The sequence below is a fragment of the Cyanistes caeruleus genome, chromosome 36 (genome assembly GCF_971803275.1).
Source record: "Cyanistes caeruleus chromosome 36, bCyaCae1.hap1.1, whole genome shotgun sequence".
Classification (NCBI taxonomy): Eukaryota; Metazoa; Chordata; class Aves; order Passeriformes; family Paridae; genus Cyanistes; species Cyanistes caeruleus.
This window is the reverse complement of record NC_141737.1, coordinates 1,574,470-1,587,173: the sequence shown is the minus strand read 5'-3', so window position 1 is coordinate 1,587,173 and position 12,704 is coordinate 1,574,470. Positions and strand designations below refer to the sequence as shown.

General features: G+C 47.5%; 2 non-coding genes across 2 annotated transcripts; both read right to left on the bottom strand.

Moving 5' to 3' along the window:
- Positions 1 to 7,965: 7,965 nt before the first annotated feature.
- On the bottom strand, positions 7,966 to 8,037 carry TRNAQ-CUG (transfer RNA glutamine (anticodon CUG)). The gene has a single exon. It is a non-coding gene; the product is annotated as a tRNA-Gln (tRNA).
- Positions 8,038 to 8,134: 97 nt separating this feature from the next.
- Positions 8,135 to 8,207, bottom strand: TRNAK-UUU (transfer RNA lysine (anticodon UUU)). Its single transcript has one exon. It is a non-coding gene; the product is annotated as a tRNA-Lys (tRNA).
- Positions 8,208 to 12,704: the final 4,497 nt, after the last annotated feature.

Below are 12,704 nucleotides of genomic sequence, written 5' to 3'. Positions count from 1 at the left end.
CCGGCTGTCTGTCCGGCTGTCTGTCCGGCTGTCTGTCCGGCTGTCTGTCTGTCCGGCTGGGTGTCCGGCTGTCTGTCCGGCTGTCTGTCCGGCTGTCTGTCCGGCTGGGTGTCCGGCTGTCTGTCCGGCTGTCTGTCCGGCTGGGTGTCCGGCTGTCTGTCCGGCTGTCTGTCCGGCTGGGTGTCCGGCTGTCTGTCCGGCTGTCTGTCCGGCTGTCTGTCCGGCTGGGTGTCCGGCTGGGTGTCCGGCTGTCTGTCCGGCTGTCTGTCCGGCTGTCTGTCCGGCTGGGTGTCCGGCTGTCTGTCCGGCTGTCTGTCCTGCTGTCTGTCCGGCTGGGTGTCCGGCTGTCTGTCCGGCTGGGTGTCCGGCTGTCTGTCCGGCTGTCTGTCCTGCTGTCTGTCCGGCTGGGTGTCCGGCTGTCTGTCCGGCTGGGTGTCCGGCTGGGTGTCCTGCTGTCTGTCCGGCTGGGTGTCCGGCTGTCTGTCCGGCTGGGTGTCCGGCTGTCTGTCTGGCTGTCTGTCTGTCCGGCTGTCTGTCCTGCTGTCTGTCCGGCTGTCTGTCCGGCTGGGTGTCCGGCTGGGTGTCCTGCTGTCTGTCCGGCTGGGTGTCCGGCTGGGTGTCCGGCTGTCTGTCCGGCTGTCTGTCCGGCTGGGTGTCCGGCTGGGTGTCCGGCTGTCTGTCCGGCTGGGTGTCCGGCTGTCTGTCCGGCTGTCTGTCCGGCTGGGTGTCCGGCTGGGTGTCCGGCTGTCTGTCCGGCTGTCTGTCCGGCTGGGTGTCCGGCTGGGTGTCCGGCTGTCTGTCCAGCTGGGTGTCCGGCTGTCTCGCTGTCTGTCCGGCTGTCTGTCCAGCTGTCCTGCCTCTACCACCGCACCTGTCCGGCTGTCTGGCTGGCTGCCAGTCCGGCTGTCTGTCTGTCCGGCCTCTGTCCCTCTGTCCCCCTGTCCCCTGTCCCCCGTCCTTCTGTCCTTCTGTCCCTCTGTCCCCCTGTCCCTCTGTCCCCCTGTCCCTCTGTCCCCCTGTCCCTCTGTCCCCCTGTCCCCTGTCCCCTGTCCCTCTGTCCCTCTGTCCCTCGGCTCCGGCCTGGGGGCTCTGGGGGGGCTCTCCCCTCGTGGGTCCCCTGACCCCAAACTGTCCCCAAATGTCCCCAAACGTCCCCAGATGTCCCCAGATGTCCCCAACTGTCCCAAACTGTCCCCAAATATCCCCAGCTGTCCCAAACTGTCCCCAAATGTCCCCAGCTGTCCCTGGCGTTTCTCTCCCCGCTGTAAAAGCTGAGGATCAGCCCCGCCCCAGCTGATTTTGGTTTCAATTTTGGTTCCATTTTGGTTCCGTTTTGGTAAAATTTTGGTTCAGTTTTGGTAAAACTTTGGTTCAATTTTGGTTCCATTTTGGTTCAGTTTTGGTAAAACTTTGGTTCAATTTTGGTCCAATTTTGGTTCCATTTTGGTTCCATTTGGGTTTTGGTTCCATTTTGGTTCAGTTTTGGTTCAGTTTTGGTTCCATTTTGGCTCCATTTTGGTTCCATTTTGCTCCATTTTAGTTCCATTTTGGTTCATTTGGTTCCATTTTGGTCCAATTTTGGTTCCATTTTGGTTCCATTTTGGTTCCATTTTGGTTCCGTTTTGGTTCCATTTTGGTTCCATTTGGGTTTTGGTTCCATTTTGGTTCCATTTTGGTGCTGTTTTGGTTCAGTTTTGGTTCAGTTTTGGTTCAGTTTTGGTTCCATTTCGGTGCTGTTTTGGCTCAGTTTTGGTTCAGTTTTGGTTCCATTTTGGTTCAGTTCTGGTTCCATTTTGGTTCCATTTTGGTTCAGTTTTGGTTCCATTTTGGTTCAGTTTTGGTTCAGTTTTGGTTCCATTTTGGTTCCGTTTTGGTTCCATTTTGGTTCCATTTTGGTTCCATTTGGGTTTTGGTTCCGTTTTGGTTCCATTTTGGCCCAATTTTGGTCCAATTTGGGGACAATTGGATCGATTCTCCCCCGGAATCCCCGATCCAACCTCCCCAAACCTCTCCGGTTTCCATGGAAACCCCCGGCCCTGCCCCGAGCTTTGCCAGCTGGAAGTCGGGCATCACTAATTAATCCTAATTAATTAACCCCTGAGCCAGGGATCACTAATTAATCCTGTGGGGATCATTCATTAATCCAGAGGGGATCATTCATGAATCCAGCGTGGATCATTAATCCAGAGTGGATCATTAATCCAGCAGAGTTCGTTAATTAATCCAGCACGGATCATTAATTAATCCAGTGGGGATAATTAATTAATGCAGCCTGGATCATTAATTAATGCAGCAGGGATCAGTAATTAATCCAGCGGGGATCATTCATTAATCCAGCGTGGATCATTAATCCAGAGTGGATCATTAATCCAGCAGAGTTCGTTAATTAATCCAGCACGGATCATTAATTAATCCAGTGGGGATCATTCATTAATCCAGAGTGGATCATTAATTAATCCAGTGGGGATCATTCATTAATCCAGAGTGGATCATTAATCCAGAGTGGATCATTAATTAATCCAGAGTGGATCATTAATCCAGCAGAGTTCATTAATTAATCCAGCATGGATCATTAATTAATCCAGCGGGGATCATTAATTAATCCAGCGGGGATCATTAAGTAATCCAGCATGGATCATTAATTAATCCAGCGGGGATCATTCATTAATCCAGCGTGGATCATTAATCCAGAGTGGATCATTAATCCAGCAGAATTCGTTAATTAATCCAGCACGGATCATTAATTAATCCAGTGGGGATAATTAATTAATGCACCCTGGATCATTAATTAATGCAGCAGGGATCATTAATTAATGCAGCAGGGATCATTAATTAATCCAGCGGGGATCATTAATTAATCCAGCAGGGATCATTAATTAATCCAGGGGGGATCATTAATTAATCCAGAGTGGATCATTAATTAATCCTGAGTGCATCATTAATTAATCCAGCATGGATCATTAATTAATCCAGCGGGGATCATGAATTAATCCAGCATGGATCATTAATTAATCCAGCAGGGATCATTAATTAATCCAGCGGGGATCATTTGGGAGGATTTTTTTGGGGAGGATTTTTGGGGAGGATTTTTTTGAGGAATTATAAGGAGAAGATTTTTTGGGAAGGATTTTTGGGAAGGATTTTTTGGAGAGGATTTTTTGGGAGGATTTTTGAGGACGATTTTTTGGGAAGGATTTTTGGGAAGGATTTTTTGGAGAGGATTTTTTGGGAGGATTTTTTGGAGAGGATTTTTTGGGAGGATTTTTGAGGACGATTTTTTGGGAAGGATTTTTTGGAGGATTTTTGGGGAGGATTTATGAAGAGGATTTTTGGGGTGGATTTTTTGGGAAAGAGATTTTTTGGGGAGGATTTTTTGGAGAGGATTTTTGGGGAGGATTTTTGGGAAGGATTTTTTGGGGAGGAGATTTTTTGGGAGGATTTTTTGGGAGGAGATTTTTTGGGGAGGATTTTTTGGGGAGGATTTTTTGGCAGGATTTTTTGGGAAGGATTTTTTTGGGGTGGAGATTTTTTGGCAGGATTTTTGGGGAGGATTTTTGGGGAGGATTTTTGGGGTGGAGATTTTTTGGCAGGATTTTTGGGGAGGATTTTTGGGAGGATTTTTGGGGAGGATTTTTGGGGAGGATTTTTGAGGAGGATTTTTGGGAAGGATTTTTTGGGGTGGAGATTTTTGGGAGGAGATTTTTTGGGAAGGATTTTTTGGAGGATTTTTGGGAGGATTTTTTGGGAGGAGATTTTTTGGGGAGGATTTTTTGGGGAGGATTTTTTGGCAGGATTTTTTGGGAAGGATTTTTTTGGGGTGGAGATTTTTTGGCAGGATTTTTGGGGAGGATTTTTGGGGAGGATTTTTGGGGTGGAGATTTTTTGGCAGGATTTTTGGGGAGGATTTTTGGCAGGATTTTTGGGGAGGATTTTTGGGGAGGATTTTTGAGGAGGATTTTTGGGAAGGATTTTTTGGGGTGGAGATTTTTGGGAGGAGATTTTTTGGGAAGGATTTTTTGGAGGATTTTTGGGAAGGATTTTTTGGGAAGGATTTTTTGGGGAGGATTTTTTGGGGAGGATTTTTTGGGAGGAGATTTTTTGGGGAGGATTTTTTGGGGAGGATTTTTTGGCAGGATTTTTTGGGAGGATTTTTGGGAGGATTTTTGGGAAGGATTTTTGGGAAGGATTTTTGGGAAGGATTTTTGGGAGGATTTTTGGGGAGGATTTTTGGGAAGGATTTTTTGGGAAGGATTTTTTGGAGGAATTTTAAGGAGAAGATTTTTTGGGGAGGATTTTTGGGAAGGATTTTTGGGAGGATTTTTGGGGAGGATTTTTTGGGAAGGATTTTTGGGAAGGATTTTTGGGAAGGATTTTTTGGGAGGAGATTTTTTGGGAGGATTTTTGGGGAGGATTTTTGGGAAGGATTTTTGGGGAGGATTTTTTGGGGAGGATTTTTGGGAAGGATTTTTTGGGAGGATTTTTGGGAACGATTTTTGGGAAGGATTTTTGGGAGGAGATTTTTTGACAGGATTTTTAGGGAGGATTTTTGGGGAGGATTTTTGGGGAGGATTTTTGGGGAGGATTTTTTGGGGTGGAGATTTTTTGGGGAGGATTTTTTGGGGAGGATTTTTTGGCAGGATTTTTTGGGAAGGATTTTTTTGGGGTGGAGATTTTTTGGCAGGATTTTTGGGGAGGATTTTTGGCAGGATTTTTGGGGAGGATTTTTGGGGAGGATTTTTGAGGAGGATTTTTGGGAAGGATTTTTTGGGGTGGAGATTTTTGGGAGGAGATTTTTTGGGAAGGATTTTTTGGAGGATTTTTGGGAAGGATTTTTTGGGAAGGATTTTTTGGGGAGGATTTTTTGGGGAGGATTTTTTGGGAGGAGATTTTTTGGGGAGGATTTTTTGGGGAGGATTTTTTGGCAGGATTTTTTGGGAAGGATTTTTTGGGGTGGAGATTTTTTGGCAGGATTTTTGGGGAGGATTTTTGGGAAGGATTTTTGGAAGGATTTTTGGGAGGATTTTTGGGGAGGATTTTTGGGAAGGATTTTTTGGGAAGGATTTTTTGGAGGAATTTTAAGGAGAAGATTTTTTGGGGAGGATTTTTGGGAAGGATTTTTGGGAGGATTTTTGGGGAGGATTTTTTGGGAAGGATTTTTGGGAAGGATTTTTGGGAAGGATTTTTTGGGAGGAGATTTTTTGGGAGGATTTTTGGGGAGGATTTTTGGGAAGGATTTTTTGGGAGGATTTTTGGGAACGATTTTTGGGAAGGATTTTTGGGAGGAGATTTTTTGACAGGATTTTTAGGGAGGATTTTTGGGGAGGATTTTTTGGGAAGGATTTTTTTGGGGTGGAGATTTTTTGGCAGGATTTTTGGGGAGGATTTTTGGGGAGGATTTTTGGGGAGGATTTTTGGGAAGGATTTTTGGGGAGGATTTTTGGGGAGGATTTTTGGGAAGGATTTTTTGGAGGAATTTTAAGGAGAAGATTTTTTGGGAGGATTTTTTAGGGAGGATTTTTGGGAAGGATTTTTTGGGAGAAGATTTTTTGGCAGGATTTTTGGGGAGGATTTTTGAGGAAGATTTTTGGGGAGGAATTTTGGAGAGGATTTTTGGGGAGGATTTTTGGGAAGGATTTTTTGGGGTGGAGATTTTTGGGAGGAGATTTTTTGGGAAGGATTTTTTGGAGGATTTTTGGGAAGGATTTTTTGGGAAGGATTTTTTGGGGAGGATTTTTGGGAACGATTTTTGGGAAGTATTTTTTGAGGAGGATTTTTGGGAAGGATTTTTTGGGGTGGAGATTTTTTGGGAGGATTTTTGGGGAGAATTTTTGGGGTGGATTTTTGGGAAGGATTTTTTGGGAGGAGATTTTTTGGGGAGGATTTTTTTGGAGGATTTTTGGGGAGGAGATTTTTGGGGAGGATTTTTTGGGGAGGATTTTTGAGGACGATTTTTTGGGAAGGATTTTTGGGGTGGAGATTTTTGGGGAGGATTTTTGAGGAGGATTTTTGGGGTGGATTTTTGGGGAGAAGATTTTTGGGGAGGATTTTTTTGGAGGATTTTTGGGAAGGATTTTTTGGGAAGGATTTTTTGGGGTGGAGATTTTTTGGGGTGGAGATTTTTTGGGAGGATTTTTGGGAAGGATTTTTTGGGGAGGATTTTTGGGAAGGATTTTTTGGGGTGGAGATTTTTTGGGGTGGAGATTTTTTGGCAGGATTTTTGGGGAAGGATTTTTTGGGGTGGAGATTTTTTGGGGTGGAGATTTTTTGGCAGGACTTTTGGGGAGGATTTCTGAGGAGGATTTTTGGCAGCTGCCGGGCACCGCCCTTTGCTCCGGGGGGGTTTCGCAATGGTTTGGGGTCACCGCGGTTCGAAGTGTCACGTGGGGAGGGCACGTGACGTGTCACGGGGGGGTGTCACACGGGGGTGTCACATGGGGGGTGTCACACACAGGGTGTCACACACGGTGTCACACGGGGGGTGTCACACGGGGGGTGTCACACACGGGGGGGTGTCACACACACGGTGTCACACACGGTGTCACACACAGGGTGTCACACACGGGGGTGTCACACGGGGGGTGTCACACACGGGGGGGTGTCACACGGGGGGTGTCACACACGGGGTGTCACACACGGAGGGGTGTCACACACAGGGGTGTCACACACAGGTGTCACACACAGGGTTTCACACAGGGGGTGTCACACACAGGGTGTCACACACGGGGGTGTCACACACAGGGGTGTCACACACGGTGTCACACACGGTGTCACACACAGGGGTGTCACACACGGGGTGTCACACACGGGGGTGTCACACGGGGGGTGTCACACACAGGGTGTCACACACAGGGTGTCACACACAGTCCCCAGCCAGGGGCGAAGCAGAGATGTCATACCCGGGGCTCGGAGTCCTTCACACGAGTGTCCCCTGTGGTCCCCACGACAAAACTGGGACACAGGGACACAGGGACAGAGGGACACAGAGATAGGGACACAGGGACACAGGGACACAGGGACACAGGGACACAGGGACAGAGGGACAGGGACACAGGGACACAAGGACACCCGGGACACAGGGACAGGGACACAGAGATAGGGACACAGGGACAGGGGCACAGGGACAGAGGGACACCCGGGACACAGGGACAGGGACAGAGGGACACAGGGACACAAGGACACCCGGGACACAGGGACAGGGACACCCGGGACACAGGGCCACAGAGATAGGGACACAGGGACAGGGGCACAGAGACAGAGGGACACCCGGGACACAGGGACACCCGGGACACAGGAACACAGAGACAGAGGGACACAGGGACAGAGGGACACAGGGACACAAGGACACCCGGGACACAGGGACACAGAGATAGGGACACAGGGACAGGGGCACAGGGACAGGGACAGAGGGACACAAGGACACCCGGGACACAGGGACAGGGACACAGAGATAGGGACACAGGGACAGGGGCACAGGGACAGAGGGACACCCGGGACACAGGGACAGGGACAGAGGGACACAGGGACACAGGGAGAGGGACGCAGGGACACCCGGGACACAGGGACAGGGACAGAGGGACACAGGGACACAAGGACACCCGGGACACAGGGACAGGGACACCTGGGACACAGGGCCACAGAGATAGGGACACAGGGACAGGGGCACAGGGACAGAGGGACACCCGGGACACAGGGAGAGGGACGCAGGGACACCCGGGACACAGGGACAGGGACAGAGGGACACAGGGACACAAGGACACCCAGGACACAGGGACAGGGACACCCGGGACACAGGGCCACAGAGATAGGGACACAGGGACAGGGGCACAGGGACAGAGGGACACAGAGACAGGGACAGAGGGACACCCGGGACACAGGGACAGGGACACAGGGACGCAGGGACAGACAGACACCAGAGACACAGGGCCACAACACCCCCCGCTGGGCAGGACGGCAAAAAGGCGGCGCAGGTCCCACCGAGATTCGAACTCGGATCGCTGGATTCAGAGTCCAGAGTGCTCACCATTACACCATGGGACCGGCTGGCGCTGCGCCCCGCGCCCTCCGCTGAGCGCCGCGCTCCGCTCCCTCCGCCAGCGAAAATAGACCCGGAAAGAGACCAAAAACGGGAGGAACCCGCCCGAACAGGGACTTGAACCCTGGACCCTCAGATTAAAAGTCTGATGCTCTACCGACTGAGCTATCCGGGCTCCTGCGGGGCGCCGCAGCCGGGCGGGACCAACTCGCTGTGCAGGAAATCCTGGTTTTGGGGAGAAACGCGAAGGTTTTGGGATCTGAAGTGAAAAATCAGCCGGAGGAGGCGCAGAGAGGGAGGGGCTGCCCCGAGTATGGAATCGGCGCTTTTTGGGTTCGGTTTAAGCAGAAAAAGCCTCAGAAAAGCTGCGTTCAGCGTGCAGCGGAAGAGATTTGGATCTTTTGGGTTTGGATTTTGGATTTTTGGAGATTTTGGGTCGGGTTTTGACGTGGCTGATGAATTCCCCCTGGCTGACCTGAGAGCTGCTCGTTGCCTTCCTGCTCCTCGAGTGAGGGATTTCCGGGATTTCATCCAAAATAAGTTTTTTACTATCACAAAATATTTTTTTTACTATTGCTATAATTTTATATCAATTGTTATTATTAATAATATTACTACTATTAGTAATATTTATTATGAATGGCAGTTAAATATATTATTCTATTATATAATATAAAAATTATTATTATTATTATTATCATTATCATTATCATCATTGTTACAATTATTATTATTATTATTATCATTATTACCATTATTATCATTATTACCATTATTATTATTACCATTATTAATAATAACGCCTATGATTAATAATTACTATTATTATTAACAATATTATTATTAATAATATTATACATATTACATACAATTTTATTGTAAAATTGTAAATACTTATTAACTATATTAACAATAATAATAGTAATAAACTGATATAGTACAAATAAAATATAACATGTACTAATATAGCAATATAATAATATATAAACATACTAGAATAAATAAAAATAGTGATTGTATTTGTTATAATAATATTATTGCTATTATTATTTTTTTTCCACCTTCATTTTCCCAACATTTTCACCCTCACACTTCCCATTTTTACCTCACATTTCCCACCCTTTTTTCCATCACTTTTTTCCCATTTTTACCTCACTTTTCACGCCCTTTCCCCCTCAATTTTCCCTCACGTTTCCCATTTTTACCTCACGTTTTCCGCCCTTTTCCCCTCACGTTTTCTGCCATTTTTTCCCCTCACATTTCCCACCCTTTTCCCCTCACATTCCCTTTATTTTTTTTGTTTTTTCGTGTTTTCCACCCTTCTCCCCATACATTTCCTACCATTTTCACCCTCACATTTGCTATTTTTACCTCAAGTTTTCAGCCCTTTTCCCCTCACATTTCCCACCATTTTTTCCTCTCACACTTCCCACCCTTTTTCCCCCCTCACGTTTCCCATTTTTACCTCATTTTTCCCCCTTTTCTCCCTCACATTTCCCACCATTTTTTCCCCTCACATTTCCCATTTTCCCCTCACGTTTTCAGTCCTTTCCTCTCACGTTTCCCGCTCTTTTCTCCCCTCACGTTTCCCGCCTTTTTGTCCCCTCACATTTCCCATTTTTACCTCATTTTCCACCCTTTTCCCCCTCACATTTCCCGCCCTTTCCTCCCCTCATGTTTTCCGCCATTTTTTACCCTCACATTTCCCACTCTTTTCCTCTCACGTTCCACTCCCTGTCCCTCTCACATTTCCCATCATTTTTTCCGCTCCTGATCCTGCCCTTTTGTCCCTTCAGATTTCCCATTCTTACCTCATTTTTAGCCCTTTTCCCCTCGTATCTCCCACCCTTCTTTTCCCCCCCTCACGTTTCCCATCTTTTTCTCCCCTCACATTTTCCACCCTTTCCTCCCATCATGTTTCACACCCTTCTCCCTCACATTTCCCACCATTTTCACCCTCACATTTCCCATTTTCACCTCATGTTTTCAGTCCTTTTCCCCTCACATTTCCCGCTCTTTTCCCCCCTCACATTTCCCGCTCTTTTCTCCCCTCACATTTCCTGCTCTTTTCCCCCCCTCACATTTCCCGCTCTTTTCCCCCCTCACATTTCCTGCTCTTTTCTCCCCTCACCTTTCCCGCCTTTTTGTCCCCTCACATTTTCAGCCTTTTCCCCTCACATTTCCCAATGTTTGTTCCTCTCACCTTTCCCACCCTTTTGTCCCCTCACATTTCCCATTTTTACTTCACGTTTTCCACCCTTTTCCTCCCTCATGTCTCACACCCTTTTCCCCTCACATTTCCCGCCCTTTCCTCCCCTCACATTTTCCACCATTTTCCCCCCTCACATTTCCCACCCTTTTTTCCCCTCACATTTCCCATTTTTACATCATTTTCCACCCTTTTCCCCCTCACTTTCCTGCCCTTTCCCCCCATTCATGTTTTTCGCCATTTTTTCCCCTCACATTTCCCACTCTTTTCCTCTCACGTTCCACGCCCTGTCCCTCTCACATTTCCCACCATTTTTTCCGCTCCTGATCCTGCCCTTTTGTCCCTTCACATTTCCCATTTTTACTTCACGTTTTCCACCCTTTTCCTCCCTCATGTCTCACACCCTTTTCCCCTCACATTTCCCGCCCTTTCCTCCCCTCACATTTTCCACCATTTTCCCCCCTCACATTTCCCACCCTTTTTTCCCCTCACGTTTCCCATTTTTACCTCAGGTTTTCCTCCCTTCTCCCCTCACCTTTCCCACCCTTTTGTCCCCTCATGTTTCCCATTTTTACCTCATTTTCCACCCTTTTCCCCCTCACATTTCCCACCCTTTCCTCCCCTCACATTTTCCGCCATTTTTCCCCCTCACATTTCCCACCATTTTCACCCTCACATTTCCCATTTTTACCTCACGTTTTCAGTCCTTTTCCCCTCACATTTCCCAACGTTTGTTCCTCTCACAGTTCCCACCCTTTTTCCCCTCACGTTTCCCATTTTTACCTCAAGTTTTCCTCCCTTCTCCCCTCACATTTTCCACCATTTTTCCCCCTCACATTTCCCACTCTTTCCTCTCCTCACATTTCCCATTTTTACCTGACCTTTCCCGCCCTTTTCCCCCCTCATGTTTCACGCTCTTTCCCCCTCACATTTTCCACCATTTTCACCCTCACATTTCCCATTTTCCCCTCACGTTTTCAGTCCTTTCCTCTCACATTTCCTGCTCTTTTCTCCCCTCACGTTTCCCATTTTTACCTCATTTTCCACCCTTTCCCCCCTCACGTTCCACGCCCTTCTCCCCTCACATTTTCCGCCATTTTCCCCACTCACATTTCCCACCCTTTTTTCCCTCACGTTTCCCATTTTTACCTCAAGGTTTCCTCCCTTCTCCCCTCACATTTCCCACCATTTTTTCCCCTCACCTTTCCCACTCTTTTCCCCTCACGTTTTCCGCCCTTTCCCCCCCTCACATTTCCCACCATTTTTTCCGCTCCTGATCCTGCCCTTTTGTCCCTTCAGATTTCCCATTTTTACCTCATTTTTAGCCCTTTTCCCCTCACAACTCCCACCCTTCTTTTCCCCCCCTCACGTTTCCCATCTTTTTCTCCCCTCACATTTTCCACCCTTTCCTCCCATCATGTTTCATACCCTTCTCCCTCACATTTCCCATTTTTACCTCACGTTTTCTGTCTTTTTCCCCTCACATTTCCCAACGTTTGTTCCTCTCACATTTCCCACCCTTTTGTTCCCTCACGTTTTCCATTTTTACCTCACGTTTTCAGTCCTTTCCCCCTCACGTTTCTCGCTCTTTTCTCCCTTCACGTTTCCCGCCTTTTTGTCCCCTCACATTTTCAGCCCTTCTCCCTCACATTTCCCACCATTTTCACCCTCACATTTCCCATTTTCCCCTCACGTTTTCAGTCCTTTCCTCTCACCTTTCCCGCTCTTTTCCCCCCTCACGTTTCCCGCTCTTTCCCCCTCACATTTTCCGCCATTTTCTCCCCTCACATTTCCCATTTTTACCTCACATTTTCAGCTTTTTTCCCTCATGGGTCAGGATCAAGACCAGGATCAGGATCAGGGTCAGGGGCAGGATCAGGATTAGGATCAGTTTTAGGATTAAGATCAGGATCAGTATAAATTTCAGGATCAGGATCAGTTTTAGGATTAGGATTAGGATCAGGGTCAGGATCAGGATCAGGGTCAGGATCAGGATCAATTTTAGGATTAAGATCAGGATCAGGGTCTGGATCAGGATCAGTTTTAGGATTAGGATCAGGATCAGGATTAGGATCAGGGTCAGGATCAGGGTCAGGATCAGGGTCAGGATCAGGATTAAAAGCAGGATTATGATCAGGATCAGAATTAGGATCAGGATTAAGATCAGGATTATGATCAGGATCAGGATTAGGATCAGTTTCAGGACCAGTTTCAGGGTCAGGGTCAGGATCAGGATTATGATCAGGATCAGGATTAGGATCGGGGTCAGGGTCAGGATTAGGATCAGGATCAGGATCAATTTTAGGATTAAGATCAGGATCAGGATCAGTTTTAGGATTAAGATCAGGATCAGGATTAGGATCAGGGTCAGGATCAGGATCCGGATCAGGATTAGGATCACGATCAATTTTAGGATTAAGATCAGGATCAGGATTAAGATCAGGATCAGGATTAGGATTAGGA